This window comes from Enhydra lutris, unplaced genomic scaffold, assembly GCF_002288905.1.
Source record: "Enhydra lutris kenyoni isolate GAN:26980312 unplaced genomic scaffold, ASM228890v2 scaffoldscaffold6, whole genome shotgun sequence".
Lineage (NCBI taxonomy): Eukaryota > Metazoa > Chordata > Mammalia > Carnivora > Mustelidae > Enhydra > Enhydra lutris.
The window spans coordinates 3,853,281-3,871,666 of NW_019154090.1; the positions used below are offsets into that span (position 1 = coordinate 3,853,281).

At 49.8% G+C, this 18,386-nt stretch overlaps 1 protein-coding gene across 2 annotated transcripts in view; it reads right to left on the reverse strand.

The window, feature by feature from the left end:
* The window catches only part of LOC111141681 (zinc finger protein 831), a 96,377-nt gene extending 88,872 nt beyond the window's left edge, over nucleotides 1-7,505 (reverse strand). For both annotated transcript variants that reach the window (XM_022494434.1, XM_022494433.1), the window contains exon 1: nucleotides 7,259-7,505. The gene's annotated coding sequence lies outside the window, so the exon portion shown is untranslated. The remainder of the gene's footprint in view (nucleotides 1-7,258) is intronic.
* Between the last annotated feature and the right edge of the window lie 10,881 nt (nucleotides 7,506-18,386).

Below are 18,386 nucleotides of genomic sequence, written 5' to 3' on the forward strand. Positions count from 1 at the left end.
GACAATCATGACCTTGTATCCAGTTTTCAGATCTAAGTGACAGGTCAGAGGTCCCTGAAGGACAGGGGTGCCAGGTCTGCTTTCGCCACAAAGACACACTTGATCTTCCTTCTAGTCTTCCCCAGAGGGACATTTAGCCACATACTAGAATGACAGTAGCTAGAGGAAAAACTAAATACTCGAACTTTTTAGGGAATACTACATAATCCAAGGGTAAAGAACACAGAACAGCTGAGGTCCTGCCCTGAGGGCAAGAAAACTCTGGAATGGACCACAACTTCATGGCCGCCTGCAGAAAGGACGACAGGAAGAGCTTTATGTGTGATCTCTATGCATGCTGTACAGAAGGGTCTGTTTACATATAGTAATCATCCTCTACTTCTTTCTTCTCCTTCATACTTTTAGATTTTATGCATGAGTTATTATTGGAGGTTAACTTTACAAATTGGTCTTTAGGGAAGAGAATATTCAGGAAGCCCTTGACTTACTCCGGGTAGTAATTAATATATCCTGTGACGGATATAATGACTGTTTATTCTTTTTTTGAAAGAGTTAAAACTTCTTCAATTGCAGGAAGGAAAGATGTATCTTGTTAGGCAGAAATACAGAGTTGTTTCATTGTGTTAAGGAAGTCCCAATATGTACGTGGAAGCTGAGTGGCCCCAGGGGCAGGCCATGTCAGTTATGAATTTATTGCCTGTCAGTACCAAATGCACCCTTCGACATATGCTATACTATAAACAGTGCAATTCCTTTAAGATTTTAAAGAGGGCACAATGTTAAGGGACATTCCAGGAAGGAGAGGCTTCCTACAATTTTTAGCAGGGGCCAAGGAGAGGGTCAGCGGTGTGGGTACAAGGACTTCTGCCGGAGCCTGCCCTGCCGGTCCCCACACACACGCCCCTGCGATCCTACAGCCTCAGCCTGACACTGAGCTGTCTGCACCCCCACGGGCGGAAACCAAAGCCTGCCTATGGCCGGAGAGTCACACAGTTGTGCAGCTCCTTCTGTATCCTGGGCACAGCCCTCCTGTGGCTGCGCTGTCCACAACCACTCCACCTCCCGCCCATGCAGCCCATTAGCTCCAAAGGCCTCTGTCTCCACTGGTGTCCAGATGCCCAATGTACACCCATGTCACCTATTGTCCATCACCTGCTGATGGCCTACGATCCGGAATGTGGCCTATTGTTCACCCAGTGACTCCAGGCAAGCTCCAGTCTGGCTACATCAGTCAGCTTCTCTGCTGTTCGAGATCCAAGCCATAGCCTCTCCGATGAGGTAGGAACCTCTTCCAAGTTTTTCCTTCCTCTCAATCCTAAAGTACCCTACAAAATTTCCTTACATATTATAGTCACTCTCAACAAAGGATATTACTTCTTGTTTTAACTTTCTCTTGTATAACCTGTGTAATTTTTACTTCCTGCCAGGATCCAGATGCCACACCATCTCCCAGACTGTAACACAAACCTTAGTAAGAACTGAAATCATACAGTGTGTTCTCTGCCCAGAATAAAATCAAACTGGACGTCAATAACAGAAAGGTAACGGGAAAATCTCCCAACGCTTAGAAAGAATCAGCATACCACTAAGCAACCCAGGTGTTTAAAGACGAGGTATCAAGGGTAGCAACAATAACACCACCACCGAATGAGCCTCTCAGAATTTGTGGGGAGCAGCTAGCACAGTGCTCAGAGGGAAACAGAGAGCACTAAAGGCTTGCCTTAAGTAAGAGAACCACAAAGCAAAAATCTAAGCTCCTACTTCAAGTACCTAGTGAAAGAAGAGCATCGTAAGCCCACAGCAAGCAGAAAGAAGGAGATAATAAGGAAAAGGAAAGCAATCAATAAAGTTGGAAGAGAAAAATAATAAAGTCAATGAAAGGAAAAGCTTGTTCTTTCAGAAGATCAATAAAATTGATCTTCAAAATCTCTATAAATACTGAGAAAGGAAAAATGAGGGAAGACATCCATTAGTAGTATCAGGAAAGAATCAGGGATATCACTACAGACCCTGTGGATACCAAATGGATAAAAAGGGAATTCTGTGAATAAACAGGACACTCAGATAAATCTGATAACCTAGATAAAATGGACAAATTCCTCAAAAAGCACAAACTACCACAAGTTGCCGAATATGAAAGATATCATTTGTATACCACTCTATTAAACAGATAGAATTTGTAATTTTAAAGCTCCCAAAAAAGAAGTCTCCAGACCCTGATGGTTTCACTGAAGAATTCTACGTAATGTTTAAAAAAAGAATCAACACATTGGGGCGCCTGGGTGGCTCAGTTGGTTAAGTGTCTGCCTTCAGCTCAGGTCATGATCCCAGGGTCCTGGATCGAGTCCCGTATTCGGCTCCCTGCTCATTGGGAAGCCGGCTTCTCCCTCTCCCACTTCCCCTGCTTGTGTTCCCTCTCTTGCTCTGTCTGTCCCTGTCAAATAAATAAAATCTTTTTAGAAAAAAAAAAAAAAGAAAGAAAGAAAAGAATCAACACCAATCTCTTGCAGGAAACAGAAGAGGAGGGAAGACTTCCTAACTAATTTTATGAATCTACACGTTATCCTGACACCAAAGCAACAGCAGAAAACAGAAAACTATGGAGCAACATCCCTCGTGGATACCGAGGCAGAGTCCTTCACAAAAATGTTAACAGACTCTACAGTATAGTTCTTCACGGCCAAGAGTTCCAAGGATGTACTAATGGGATCCACCACATTAACACAGTAAAGGAGGAAAATCACATGATCACACCAATGGACGTAGAAAAAGCTTTCAAAGTCAAAACCTACACGTGATAGAATCTCTCAGAACACAGAAAGAGAGGGAAAGTCTCTCAACGTGATGAGGAGCACCTGCAAAACATCCATAGCTGAGGGGCGCCTGGGCGGCTCAGTGGGTGCCTTCGGCGTGGTAGTGATCCCGGGGCCCTAGGATCAAGACCCACATCGGGCTCTCTGCTCAGCAGGGAGCCTGCTTCCTCCTCTCTCTCTACCTGCCTCTCTGCCTACCTGTGATCTCCATCTGTCAAATAAATAAATAAAATCTTTAAAAAAAAACAAACCATCTACAGCTGATACTACACTTAATGGCAAAAAGCTGAAATACTTCCTCCTTAAGATCAGGAAGAAGACAAAGACGCCTCTCTTGTCACTCTCATTCAGCACGTACTGGAAGTCCCAGCCAGCGTGATAAAGCAAGAAAGGGAATCAAAGACCTATGGATAGGAAAGGAAGAAATAAACTGCCCCTTTTTGCAGATGACGTGACTGTCTACGTAGAAAATTCCAAGAAATCTACGAAAAAAATTCCTAGAACTAATAAATTCATCAAAGTCACATGATACAAGTTCAACATATAAAAGTTAATTCTACTTTCATAACTAGCAACAAACTGGAAACCAAAGCTTAAAATACAATGCCACTTAAAATCACTCAAAAATGGAAATACTTAGGTATAAATCTAATGAAACCTGTGCAGGACCTATCTGCTGAAAAGTGCAAGGCACTAATGGAAGAACTCAAAGAAGGTCTAAATGCAGAAGGAGACACTGTGTCCACAGACTGGAAAACTGACCTTAGTAAAGATGTTTGTTCTCACCAGACTGACGTGCAGGCTCAAGTCAGTTCCTATCAAAACCCCAGTAAGACTTTTTATGGGCATAGACAAGACTATTCTAAAATTTATATAGAAAGGTAAAAGAACTGAAATAACTCAGTTTTGAAAATGGATAATAAAATGAAAATGATCAAATCAGTCTACATGATTTGAAAATGTATTACACAAGGCGCCTGGTGGCTCCGTTGGTTGAGCCACTGCCGTGGGCTTAGGTCGTGATCCCGGACTTCCAGGATCAAGTCCCACATCGGGGTCCCAGCTCCTTGGGGAGTCTGCTTCTCCCTCTGACGTTCTTCTCTCTCATGCTCTCTCTCACTCATTCTCTCTCAGATAAATGAATAAAATCTTTAAAAAATTTTTTTCTTAAAAAAAAGAAAATGTATTACACAGCCACAGAACCAAGACTGTGCTGTAGTCGCAGAGGAACAGACCCATGTGAATATACCCAACTGATTGTGAACAAATGTTCAAAGGCAATTCAGTGGAGGGAGTATGTAACTTTTTCAGCAACTGACATGCATAGGTACAAAAAATAAACTCAGCCTCAACCTCCCCCCTTTTGTAGACAAAATTTAATTCAAAATGTGAAAGGGGCTTGAATATAAAAAGTAAAACCAGAAAGCTCTAGGAAAAAACACTGGAGAAAATCTTCAGGCTCTAGGGCATAGGAGAGAGTTTTCAGGGGCCCCTGGATGGCTCAGTTGGTTAAGTGTCTGCCTTCGGTTTGGGTCATGATCCCAGAGTCCTGGGATCCGACCCCACATCGGACTTCCTGCTCAGCAGGGAGTCTGCTTCTTCCTCTCTCTCTGTCCCTCCTCCTGTTTGTGTTCTTTCTCTCTCTCTAAAAAAAAAAAAAAAAAAGTTTTCAGACCTGAGCTGAAGATGAGAAATCGTTGCTGTGTGAAAGCCCCTATTTAGAAGACAGCGAAGAGTACTGCAGACTCAGACTCACAGGCTCATGAGATGCTCAACACTGTCAGCCGTCAGAGAAATGCAAATTAAAACCACAGTGAGATATCACCGCACACCTATCAGAATGGCAAAAACAAAGCACAGTGACACCACCAGACACAGGGGCGGATGTGCATTCACTAGACACATTGGTGGTGTGAGTGTGGAAAAGTACAGTCATTCTGGAAAAGAACTGGGCAGTTTCCAAAAAAAAAAAAAAAATTAAAGATCCAACTACCGCTCAATCCAGGGACTGCACTTCTGGGCATTTACCCCAGAGAAAGGATAGGTTCTGTCCACACAAAAACCTGTACACAAATGTTCTTAGCAGCTTTATAAGAACCAAAACCTAGAATCAGCCCAGATGTCCTTCAACAGACCAATGTTAAAACCAACTGTGGTACACCCACATCATAGAATACTAATTGGCAATAAGAAGGGCTAAACTAAGGGGGAAAAAAAAAAAAGAAGGGCTAAACTACTAATACATAGAACTGGAATGACTCTCCAGAGAATTATGCTGCGCAAGGAAAGTTAATCCTAAAGGCTACACGCTGTGTGGCTCTACCCATATAACATTCCTAAAGAGACAAATTCTAGAACTGGAGGATACACTGGTGGTTACTAGGAGTTAGGAGGAGGAGGGCAGGAGAAAAGTGAGCGAGACCATGAGGGAGGGACATTTCTGATGATGGAAATGATCTGCAACTTGACCTTCCCAACATCAATATCCTAATTGTGATCTGCAAAACGTTACCACAGGCGGGGGGGGGGGGAGGGCTGGATAAAAGCTACACGGGATCTTTCTGAATATTTCTTACAACCACATGCAAATCTACAATTATCACAAAACAAAAGGCTAATTTATTAAAGTAATAAATAGTAAATAAATAAATAAATAACTGAAATAGGAACCACCCTGCCAGTGTGTGAATCGATGTTTTTAATGCAGCGCCCATAGTTTCCCTAAACTAAAACCATGTCCCTAGCCTGGAGTTCCACAAGGCTCCCCTTGGAGAAATGGCCTCAATGTGCATCATTTTCCTTGACATGGTCTTCTTTGTACCAACCCCTTTTCCTTATGTATTCTTATATTCGAAGCCCACAGGACATCACTACCGTATATGGAAAGCTCCACCATGGCTATGAATACCGAGTGGTCATCATGAAACCACAGCTAACGCAATGAAGGTCTGCAAAGACCGCGCTCACTTGGTTGCAAGCCAAGCAGAGAAAAGGCTACCTCCGGATGCCCCAAATGGGCCCCGCAGAAACCCCCCCAGTGCGACCATCCCAGGGACACTCCACCACCACCACAGCACCACACCCTGAAGGGCCGCGTGGGTGCTAGAATTCCCAGACTCCAGAGACAACACCTGTCTTTGAGTCTGCTGTTCCTGACAAACTCTGTGACTTTGACTAAGCCATCCAACTTCTCCACGCCAAGCATTCCTGATACAAGGAGTGGGGCTCATGTCCACTTTTTCAAAGAACTGGAAACACAGTAGATGTGATTGGTGTGTGCAGAGCAGGTGCCCCACGTGTTGGGATCTTCCCTCTTAATCAAACAGAACTCCCCCAGCTCCCTTCTACGAGCTTGGTTCTCTGCATACATGTTCACAATTTCTACCAGGAAAAAAGTCTCTGGCCAGTACCCATTTGCCTTTTGTGGTGGCCTCATTTCCCACAGGCCACCACGCAGTGATCATTTAGGTTCCTCTGGATGACCCGGATCACATGGCTCCCCTCCTCCGTGGCCGCACCCCTCCCTCAATTTCTCAGCTGAAGTGCAACTGAGGAAGCCCGTCTTCATCCTTTGTGTCCTCAGGATCTTCCCACAGTCCCCAAGATGGCTGCAGAACCTCCACGCTCCCTCGAACTGACATTAGCCTTGTGGTCCAAAATGCCTGCTCTTATCTGGGGCAGTAGAATTAGGCACATTATTTTAAACTGGCCCTGACGTTGATTCTGCTTTTCCCAGCCAGCCGACGCTATCATTTTTCTAGCTCGCATCCTGTCCCTCACTGCATTTTGGCAGATAACATCTCTGGTTTCATTCTCACAGAAAGATTTGCTACGGGAACAGAGAGGCATGTTACCTCTCAGAGCATGGCTCCATGGCTTATCTGACAGACCCTGCAGCTCTCAGCTATTTTGGACACTGGGAAGCCAAGTATGTGTGTAAATACGTGGTCCAGGGTCCATGGTCCCTTGTAAATCTCATTGAAAAATGCTACCCTTGGGTGATCAGCAGAAGCACTATAAATGGCTCTGTATCAAATAGCTTTTTAGAATCTACTGTACATTTAGTTTTGCACACTCTTAGGCTAACATAACTAGTATTTCTAAACAATTCACACCTTCATTTTAATTAGGTCTATCACTAGAAAAAAGTGCTTACAAAGCCACAAATTTCCTAAGCTTGTTTTCATGTTTAGTCAAACACGGATGGTAGGCCTGGTTTCTGACGGCCATCATGAATTGCAGTCAATATTTTGACAAAAGCAACAGTGCTGTTAAGCACACAAGAGAATTACTGAACTGGGTCAGACCCGGTTTTATGCGGTATTTCTTTTTAACTGCAGGCTTAAAGATAAATATATCATTAAGAACACAGGCTTAAAGAAAGCTTGTTTTTTTAAGCTGACATCTTCTATATGCTTATCTCATGGGACATGTTTGTTACATACCTTTATGAAGCTTGATGATTTTCAATGATGCTCCCACTCAAATACAAATGACCTGGCCAGAAACTGAGAAGACAGCCATAGCTCCCGAAGAGACCTGTGGGCTGCCCCCTCTGCCCAGGACAGAGGGGGCTCAGGCGCCCTCCTGCTCCTCTGTGTAGGGAGTCTGCAACTCTTCCCCGAGAAGGTGTCTGAGGCATCTTCCACCATCCCAACTCCGCAGGCAGAATCTCAAAGCACAGAGAGATGTTCCCTGCATCTTAGAAAATAAAGCAAAAGAGGATGGCTCCCCCATTGCTTGGCCTTTGAGTCAACTCCATGCTGAACTAGAAAAGCACCATTCTGAGCAGCACGGAGGAGACTCAACCAGAGACGAAACCCAGGCTGGCTCCGAAATAGGAAGTACATGATTTTCTATACATTACTTAATGTCACAGTAGCAGCCCTTAGAAAACAGGAAGAGACCGACACAGATGGGGGAAAAAAAACAAAGCCACAGCTCACATCTAGTAATTGTGATTATTGATCTAACGACCCATAAACAGAGGCTGCCCCCTGGAAATGAGGGTGTGTGGTCCCGTGCATCACAGGGGAGGCTTTTCCAGGCAGGCTGGTAAGAAGCAGAGCCGGGGTGGTCCTCCTCCTGGCTGTGGGGTTGGAAAGAGCATCTGCACAGCCTCCACATGCACACCTGGAGCTTCCCAAGGGCCCAGAACGAGCATTTCCACTGCAGGTGATGATGGCGGGAGACCTCACAAGGATCTCTGCGGTGCTGTCTCCACTTACAACTTGATATTTTGTTCAACCTGGAACTGTCCATGTTCATTTTTATTTGTGACACAGTGTAGTGAACTATGATCCCCTGACTGCATCTTGGGTATCCCTTAAGCTGTGCACCCATGCTGAGTCCCCCTCTCTCCCCACAACTTTGAAAGGAGCAAACAGGACAGCAATGGAGGGTGAAAAACGCAGCTGTTCTAAGGGGTGGAGGCCGAGAGCAAAACGGGCGCGCCGCTGGAAAGAAGTGCACTCAGAGAGACCAGGCTGACCAGATGTGCTCTGGACATGTGCACTGGGGCATATTCACTCCTTTAGGCTGGCGTCCCATTGCTCTGAATGCACCAGTTCTCACTGGGAGACGGAGGCTTCCTTGCCCCACTTTGCCATCAGTCATGTCCAGCTGGTCAAGTATCTAAGACTCGTGTTCGGCTAGGTTGGGTTTGGGGGCAGATTTCATCTGGCTGAGTGATCTGGGCTTTGGAAGAATGAAATGGTGCAGATCAATGTGGCTTCCACTCCCCGCCCCCCTACATTAGGAAGCAGACACCTCACTGGCTACAGAGGCCACAGGGAGCGCACAGCTGAAGATGGGAAAGTGACTGACGCAGAACCAGCTGTGATTCGACCAGTCCGTGCAAGCGAGATGGAACTCAGTTGGTATGTGTGGCACAGCCACACCTCAGTGTCCCCCCCCCCCCCCCCCCCCCCCCCCCCCCCCGCCCGGCCCCGAATATCTCCCGAGCCCAGCAGCCAGGAGTAACTACCTGCCTGGCTCCGACACCATCTGGTCTGATTTGTGGGGCTGCACCTCTTCTGTCGCTAAATATTGTCAGAAACACCCCTGGCCACAACAGACATACAAACAAAACTTTGCCAGAGCCCAGAGGAAGAAGGTTTCAGGAGCCTTCCTGGAGGAAATGACAGATGAGCTGGGCACTGCCAGATGTGGAAGAGTTTGATGGGCAAAAGTGGCAGCAAGAGGCAAGCTGGGAAGACCGGAAAGTTCATGAAGGCCAAAGACTTCCACATGTTCCGCTGCCCCAACAGGGAGAGGGCCACAGGCAACTGGACGAGAGAGGCATGGGGGATACTGGAAACACAAGCCAGCATGAGTCAACAAGACATCAAGCTTTCATGGTGAAGACAAGGGCCTTGCCAGCCATGAGGTAGGGCCCTAGCAGCTTGAATGCTTTGGAAAGGAGGGACCAAAGCAGAAAGGGGTGAGGCTCCCTGGGGCACTGCCACCCCCATTCTCTGAGGGGCCTGACTCAGATGTATCCCCAGGCTTAGCTAAGAAGGTCCTCAAGGACAAATTTGTCTCTCTGTCCTAAAAGGTCTTTGATTTGCCTTTTTTCTCCAAAGTTATAGTCTGAACACTCCTCATTAAGATAAATTAACAGGGGCACCTGGGTGGCTCAGTGGGTTAAGCCGCTGCCTTCATTCGGCTCAGGTCATGATCTCAGGGTCCTGGGATCGAGCCCCGCATCGGGCTCTCTGCTCATCGGGGAGCCTGCTTCCTCCTCTCTCTCTGCCTGCCTCTCTGCCTGCTTGTGATCTCTCTCTCTCTCTCTCTCTCTCTCTCTGTGTCAAATAAATTAATAAATAAAATCTTTAAAAAAAAAAAAAAGATAAATTAACAAGGTTTCCTGTACAAGAGCTAAAACAATGATTTGTTTTAAACAAACAGTAACAGAAAAAAAAAAAAACACCTTTTGGAGTTGATCGAAAATAAGTATGTCAACAATGAACAGATAAACATCCGAACGTCCATACAATGGACAGGCCATCATTAGGCAACAGAAAGGAAATGAAGTCCTGACACCTGCTATCACACAGACAACCCTTGAAAACGTCGCACTAAGTGAGAGAAGTCAGACACACAAGGACTCATGTTGTGGGCTTCCATCTCTAGTAAGTGTCCAGAATAGGCAACCCCACAGGGCAGAAAGTGGATTTGCGGTCGCCATGGGCTGGGAGAGTTGGGGGGAAGGACTGCTAATGGGCACAAGGTTTATTTGGGGGTGCTGAAAATGTTCTGGAACTAGATCATAGTGGTGACTGCACAACTGTGTGAATATATTAAAAACCACTCAATTGCACACTTTCAGAGGATGGGTTTCATGGTGCAATTCCTACCTCAATGTAACAATAATCACTCCCAGGTCGAGTTCTTGAGCAGAATGACCTAACTCTCCAGAGTGGGTGCAGACAGCCGATGAGCTTGGCATTGGCAATAGTCAACAAAAAAAGAAAAGAAATGTAATTTCCAAAGAATGGTGAACTTGCTCTCTCCAGCCTTTTACCCCCAAGGAAACAAACAGAAAAGATCACTCCTTTGCCAGGAGCAAGTTTTATCAGGCAACACCACAGTCTTCCAGGACTGTTCGTGGGACAAAGCGAGCTTAGCAGCTACAGCAGCAGCAGCAACAGCAGAACCAGGAGGAGACACCGGACACCCTGGGGGTCCCACTGAGCCCAGGCAGGAAGAATGACACACACACATTCCTACTGAGAACCCAAGCTAGAAGCAGAATGCTCCCTGCCTCTGGGGTTCGGTCTCAGGACCTTCCCCGGTCCCCGAGTGTGCCGTCCCACAGCTGAAAGAGGAAGGGAGAGGCACTGGCTGTAGTCGGCCCCCCGCCACCTCAGACTGCCTGGGGATTCGCCCAGCCTCACCGGCAAGCAGAGCACAAAGAAGTCATTCCCACCGCCACCCGGGTCAAGTCAAGAGCAGGTGCCAGACTGGTCCTCCAGTGCTGCCCTTCTCCCTACCTCCTGCCACCTGCCTTTCCCTGCCCCACCTCTGCTGGCCCTCTGCAAAGCACTGAATGGACCTAGAACAGTGCCTACCTAGCACCGTGTCACAGTCCCAAAAGTATGGACCAAATAAATGAACATTTGTTTGTCTGAACCCAGTATGTGAAGAACCAAGGCCACACAAGGCCAAGCAAGACAGATGCCACCCCTTCTGCTCTGCAGACTCTCCCAAGATGGACACACACAGCCCATCTCCTGTTCTGCACGTGCTGCCCTTCTTGGGCCGCGTGCCCCGTGTGTCGCCAGCACTCCCTCTCTGCCAGGCCCTCGCACACGCCCAGCTGCACAGCCCGCATGGGGCCGGGCACAGAGGCAGCCCTCAGGCAGCGTCTGCTGAAAGACGAGCCCTATCCAACCCCTTGCTCCCTGGGACAAACCCAGACCTTGCACCAAGAGCCTTAGAAACATACAAACCAGGCAGGACCTGCCTAACGCGGAAGCCAGAGGCCGGCCTCTCCAGGGGAAAGGGGGCGGTGGGACAGCCAGCTCTGGGCTCTACAACGAGTTGCCTTGGGGACACGCATACTCGGATTTGCATTCAAGCCCAGTAGTCTGGGGGGTTCAGCTCCCCTCCATATCCTCCACATGCCGTCCTCACTGTCAGAAGAGGTTTGTAATCACAATCCATGTGGGCTGGGAAATGAGGTGTACCTGTCGAGCCCCTTCAGAAAGGAGCACTCCACAGATGTGTGACCTCGTGCTGACGGCTGCTGTTCTCATTTCTGTGCAGATAGAAAAGGGCCCCCCCCCGAAGGGTAATTGCGCGAGTGCCCCATGCAATTATCTGTCTGCACGTCCTTGGGGCCACTTAAACAATGTTTTTATTTAAAACATGATGCATCCAGCCAGTTTTTGATTATCCATGGTAATGGGGGTCAAGGATCAGCTGAATAATTGAAATGGAAACTTGATTCCCACCGAGTTTCCCTCTCCCCCACCTCCTTCCTTCCTTCCGCAGAGGAGAGAGGCGCTGTGGGACTGTGGAAGGGGCGCTGGGCTGGCGGCCGCATCCCAGCCCTGGCCAGGACTTTGTGACTGGCTTTCTGGGGGACGTGGACCAACGCCCTTCCCTTCGGGGGGTTGTGACGGGAAGGGGCTGGGCCGCAGCGTGCCTCAGCACCAAGCTGTGTGGCACCTTTATTTAGAGTTACAACAGATTTCTTCAAACTGACTTGCTTTTACCGCTTAATGTGGTCCCAAACAGTATCATTACTGTAATGATACTAATGGACATGGGCCTCAAATTATTTTTGTGATGTCCATTAAAATAACTCCCGAAGCATCATGCTTTTTTAAAAGAGTCTTTTGAAAGATACCAGGCAGAACTTCTCTCAGATGATGTCCTTGTGACTCACATGCCAGCTTCCCCCGAACTGTCCTGACGCAGCGGGGGCTATTTGGGAATAAATGCCTCCCTCCCCTGACCCTTTCCGGAACAGCTCCCATCGCGCTGATGGAGAGGGCTCCACCAGGCCGGCTCCCGCCTCGCACCGGCTCGGATGGCGGCGGCGGCGGGGAAAAGGTACAAAGCCTCCCAGAGCCCATTACACCCTATGTTCTCCTGCCGTAATTGCCAGCTGCCACTCATTTCCCCAAACCATCGCCCCCGGCTGCCTGAGTGACAGACAAAAAGCGAGGGAAAGCAGGGCGTTTTGTTTCCCCACAAACTGTATCCCTGTTTAGGAAGATGTGATGTGGCTCTTGGGCACTTGGCTATCAGACTTTTAATCACAGAGCGTAAAAACGAAATCATTTCCAGCACCTGAAGTGATCTTGCTGGCGTCACCCACTGTTTTTGTAGATTAATTTTTTAGAGCAGAAAGAAAACCCTTACATATCAGCTGTAACAAGAAAAACTGGTTTCTCTACCCCTACCCCAACACTTCCAAAAGTTCCTTATGTAAGGACTTCATTTTTTATTTTTACTTTTTTAAAGGTCCAAATGGGGAACAAAATGGCAGGGTTAAGACCCCACCACACCCCACCACTTGGGAGACTGGTTAATCAGTGTCTTTTGGATGTATTCACAAAAACAATATGTTTAAACATTTCAATAAACAGATTAAAACACAGATTTGTATCCTAGCCTCTGCCAGCTGCCTTTCCAAGCCAAGAATCCTTTTGTCCTTATAAAACCAAATGATGATTATTCCTCGAATCCAAGGCCTGGCCTGAGAGACCCTGGACCTTCCTGGAGATTCGGTCTTCTCTTCCTTTTGGGGGCCTCTGATCTCATGTTCTGGCTTTATTTCCCACTGTCCTAGCCTCTGGGTGTGTTCTTACTGTAAGTTCCCCTGAAGCATTTTTGGAAGGAAGTAAGGCTCGAGTTGTAAGCCACCCAATTTCCCTCCAAAGCCAAAATCCAGAATCCCATCCACACAACCAGAGGAAAGAGCTGGCGTGACCTCAAAACATGCTTCCAGCAGCACAGAGACCTCCAGCCCCCAGCAGGACTTGCACTTAGGTACTGGGATTTCAGGGGCTTTGGCTGAGCAGCAGGGAAAACACACACCTCATCCATACCTTCCTCAGACTGCCCATCACTCCCTACCCCCAAAGAGCTTTCTCAGCACATCTCTCAAGACCAGCCTCCGCAGATGAAGTCTCCCGATGTGGGAGACTCAGGGTCCCCAACACATCTCTTAGGGTTCCCAATGGATGAGTACTGCCTGGAATTTAGAGAGAAAGCTGCTTCAAGGACCATGTAACCCAGCAATGTCAAGTGCGGGTACACGTGTCCCCGCCCCTCCTGGCACCCATGGCTACTTGGTCACAGCACTCTTCCCCACAGAGCTAGGCATCGGAAGCCTCTTTATCTGGACCTCTAGGAAACATCCCCAGTGAGATTCTGTACTTGAGCTAAAACCAATCAGCCACCTCCACATTGTAAAGATCACAGAAGGGGGACCAGAACCCACCTCTCACCAGAGCCCACGCCATTCCCCGCAACACCAAACGATGGCTGCCACTAGTTTTGTCATGGTGTTACCCGCACATACATGTAGCTGCAGACACACGTCCAGGTACGTGTCCCCAGCCTTGCCTGTTTTCCTAACCTGCTTGGTCCAGGCTGTCCCTTCACTTCCCACTGGCTTGAGAGGATTTTGTCTTCACTAAACAACTCTTCACTCTTTCATGTGATACATAATCAAGATAATTGGGAGAAATTAAGGACAAAGTCCAAACAGGCAGACACTAACCCCAAAAAAGCAATGAAAAAAGAAGACATTACCCCTCCCAGATGTCTGGGAATTTGCATTCAACAGGCACATATTCACCAAATACTGCTTGAGTACCAACCAGGTTCCAAACTCTAGGTCAAAGCATCAGGGAAGAATAAGACAAAGTCCTTGCCCTCACGAGGCTGACATTCTAGTGAGAGACATCATCATAACTACGAAAACACATCAATGAGTGGAGTAACCTCAGACAGAAATGAGTGTGCTGACAGCAGAAAACTGCAGTGGTCTGACGAGGAGTGAGGGAAAGGGAAGGAGGAGCATGCCTGGGAAGGGACCCGAAACAGAAGAAGGATTCAGCCAGGAGGAAACATGAGGGCACTGGGTCCCAGACAGAGGGAGTACTACATGCAAAGGCCCTGTGGCACGCACTCCCTTAGCAGGTTAAGAGCAGCAGAAGGCTAAGGGCACGTAGGGCAATAGCCAAGAGGAGAGCGCCGGGAGGCGGCGAAGGGCAGGCAGGCGGCTGGCGGTGCAGAGCTTTTTAGGCCACAGGAGAAACTGGAAACCATATCTTAAGAAGCTTCAGACAAGGTGTGGAGGTTGGGAGAGCAACTGACAGAACAGCAGGGTCAGAACAAAGCTAGGAATTTTTCATAGAATCTACATGAGAGAAAGTAAATGGAAAAAGAAAGAAGAAATTTTACAAGTGCTGCTGTGGGTCATGGTTCGACCTCCCAGGGCTGAAAAAACCCAAACAAAGAAGCACGCGTTACCAAATCACTTCCTGTTTTCCGCCCTGGTCTGATGCTCATGAAATTGCTCCGACAAGAGACCACAGAGGTGTCCACTCTAAAGGCATGAGCCATGCATCCTGTGGGATCAACCGGGAGGTGTGACGATGCTTGTGTGCATCTTTGGAGAAGTCCCCACGCTGGATGCATGTTTCCCTATCCCTGAGTGGGAAGAATGGGTCCAGGCTATCAAATGTTCCTTCCTCTACGAGACATGACCCAACTGGCTCAGGCTGCGGGGACCTCCACCCCTCCGGGGTCCCAGGACAGCGGCACGTCCTTCCTCACACACTTGGCATGGTGTGCTGTCATGATCAGTTTACACATCACTCTCTCTCACTAGATGATGCACTCCTCGACAGCAGGGACAAGAGTTTAACTTTGTCGGCCTAGCCCCCAAGTATGTATTTGGTAAGCAACTGTTGAGCAAGACCCCCCAGCTGTGAGGGGAGACCCAGTACAGCCCGTGGCTTTTTCAAAGGAGTTCGCTGCAGCACGAAGCAGCAGGGCAGGACGTCCCTCTCTGAGGCTGTGCTGGCCCAGGCATCTTCCCACAGAGTCCCTGTCCGTCCGCAGGGACACCCCACCTCTGACTTGCCCTTCACAGGGCATGCTGGTGGGCCCTCGGGACCTTCAAACATGTCCGTCCAGCCTCCCAGTCCAGCCTCCCAATCAGGTCTTGGCCCTTGGGAGACCCAAGTGGTCTGGGTAGCATCCAGCACAATTAAGCTCTTCACCTTGTGGGCCTCTCTCAGTGGAGCAATCCGCTCCTCCTGCCAAGCCTTCTGCTCCCCGGGAAGTCCCGCCCATGCAGACGTGCCTGGCCCGGCGAGGAGCGCCAGACAGAAATCAGCCCTGACCTCCTCCAGAGTCAGCAGTGGGTCTGGAGCAGGCTTACTATCTTGTGGGCTCCTTCCTGTTCTCCTTGGGTCCGGCTGCACAGAATTTGGCTCCAAGGGGAAGAACTCAGAGTGCGTGGGCTAGCAGCCAACACACGTGTTCTCCCAAGGAAGGTAGTGGGGAGGCCGAGGGAGGGGTGAACTCAGGAACAGGGTCTGCATGACACGCTGCTCCATGGGCTAAGCTGTGAGCCACTCAGTAGGTTGGGGATGACAATGGTGGCCAAGCAGGACTTTGGTCAGACTGGCTTCAGTCGGTGAGAGCCATTCCCTACCTTCACCCTGGCTCCTGACAGATCCACTCCCCCGCAAGCCACAGCCAGAGGGATGGTTCCCAAACACAATCATATCCACCACCTCACACTGGTGACCACCCCTTAGTGCCCACTGTTCTTGAAACTTCAGAGATCGGCTCTACCTTCAGGATCCACAGGCACTGGCCTCCACCACCTCCCTAGTTCCTCCCCAAACCTCTCATCTGATTTCCACATCCCAGCCCTGCTGGCCACGCAGCCCCTCACAGTCCAGCCCATGTCGCTGTCCCCGCTAACCCTTCAACTCTCAGCCAGTTCCCGGCTCCTCGGGGTGGGGGTGGGGGGCAGGGGCCGCTGGGATGCCCACTCCCTAACCAAGCCAGAACACAGCGTTCAGCACAGTTACAGCAAAACAGCACATGCTAAATGACGCAAACCCCACAAAGCAGACCCTTCTGCTTTGTCACCGGTTGCAAGGCTGTTGCCCTGCACGAGTGAGTCAACGGACAAATCATCCACTCAAACTGGACAGCTCAGACCGCCCCCCCCCCGCACTCCTGCTCACGCTGCTCCCTCAGCCTGGCGCTCCCACAACTTACTGCTCATCAAGACAGATCCGAATGCTGCCTCCCCGACAACGGCCTCGGGGTCCACAGCTGGAAGCGGTCCCGTCAGCAGCACATACTCTGTGGCACTTTGGGGGGTATCTTTACCGCCCCCACCGTAATGAATTTAGCTCGGTTTCCTGAGTTCTAGGACCATCAAAGGTGAGAGCTACACATTCCGTACTACCGCACCCCAGTGGCACCTGGGGCGGCACCAGCAATGACTCCTAACAGCAGAAACTTCTTGGGCGATGGACCAGCCACGCCTCCAAGCTGTGGTGTGAGGTAGGCAGCCATCACGCACACCATTTCACAGGTGAGGAAAAGGAGGCTCACACAGCTGAGGCAACTTGACCCAAATACTCAGCCAGGCATCAGCAAAGACACCCTTTAGACCCGGACTACCGAGGCCACCCATGCATAGCCGTGAAACCAAGCTCCCCTCGCTCAGCCCACAAGAGACAGGGCAAGAGGCAAGGCACTCCCCATCAATGGCCCCTGTGCTCAGAGCCCAACCTGGAGAGCACCGCCCGGCATGAGGTGTTCAGACGGCACCAACGTCTGAGGCCAACCACACCGACGCTCACAGCACCGATCCCAAACTACCTCAGTTCTACCGGTGCAGATCTCCACAAGGAATTTTTCGAGACAGTGCTCCCCCGTCAGAGAGTCCATGCCCAGGACCCAGGTGCAGAGACTGTCTCGTATTCAGCGAGCAGAGGTTCACCCGACCGGGCAGCAGAGCCTGAGAGCCAGCGGCACCCGGGGCTGAGCTCGGCTGGGTGTCTCGCCCACTGTGGGCAAGCTACTCTACCTTCCAAAGCCTCTGTGTGTCCACCTGTCGGTCAGGCAGGGACAATCACCACACAGGCACCTTCAGGAGAATGAGGTACGAGGTGCTCACCAGAGGACAGGCGGACCTCCAAGCCTCAGCAAACGTCAACAGCAGCATCACTGTCGGGACCGTTCTCATCAGTCATCTCTGGGGCCGGCCACCTCAGCAGGAGGGTGCCCGGGGAAAGGGGCTTTCTCCTGCCTCGGGAGGTCATGCCAGGAGACAGGAGCCAGCGGCTTGCCAGGCGTGCACAGCGCGAGGTGGCAAGTCACGCACATGTCAACATGCTCCTCCAGCCTCACACGTCCACCTCCACGCCAGCCCCCTCGCATCCTCAGCCACACCGAGAGAGCACGTGTGTGTGCGCTCGCTCATGCACACACACACACCTCCTGGCCCAGCCCACGTGCACCCTGGGAACGTGGACCTTGCCAGGGGTCTAACAGGGCTCAGCCAGGTACACCTGCCCTACCGGAAAGGCAGGCTGGCAGGAGCTGTGCTCACGGGGGTCCCACCAGATGGGGGAGCCTGTGAGGGGGCAAAGTGTATTTGCATATAATTTGCATGCACTGACACAGCCTTCCCGTCTCTGCACAGAGCACTTCCAAGCTAACCTGTTATTACCGCTCCTCCAAAGCCTGGTTTTTCTCAGCACTCGTGCTGCTTACCACCCACTGCCAGAAAGTACTATGCGGTGAGACGGGCCAAGAGCTGACTCTGAGCACCGGGCAAGCCACCCTGAGCCTCAGGTTCTCCCCTGAACGACAAATAACAGCCTACACCTCCACCGGGCAGACCCAAGGAGACCTTCCTGCACAGGAAGTGCCGGCGTGTGCCTGCAGCTGGCCGCTTTCCTGCTCTTGGGACCAGAAAGCAAGTCTGGGTGGAGTAGATGGTCCAACACTCTGCCAAGATGTTTTCTGAGCCTCAAATGGCGGATTCCCTGTGCTGTGGCTACCAGTTGCAGC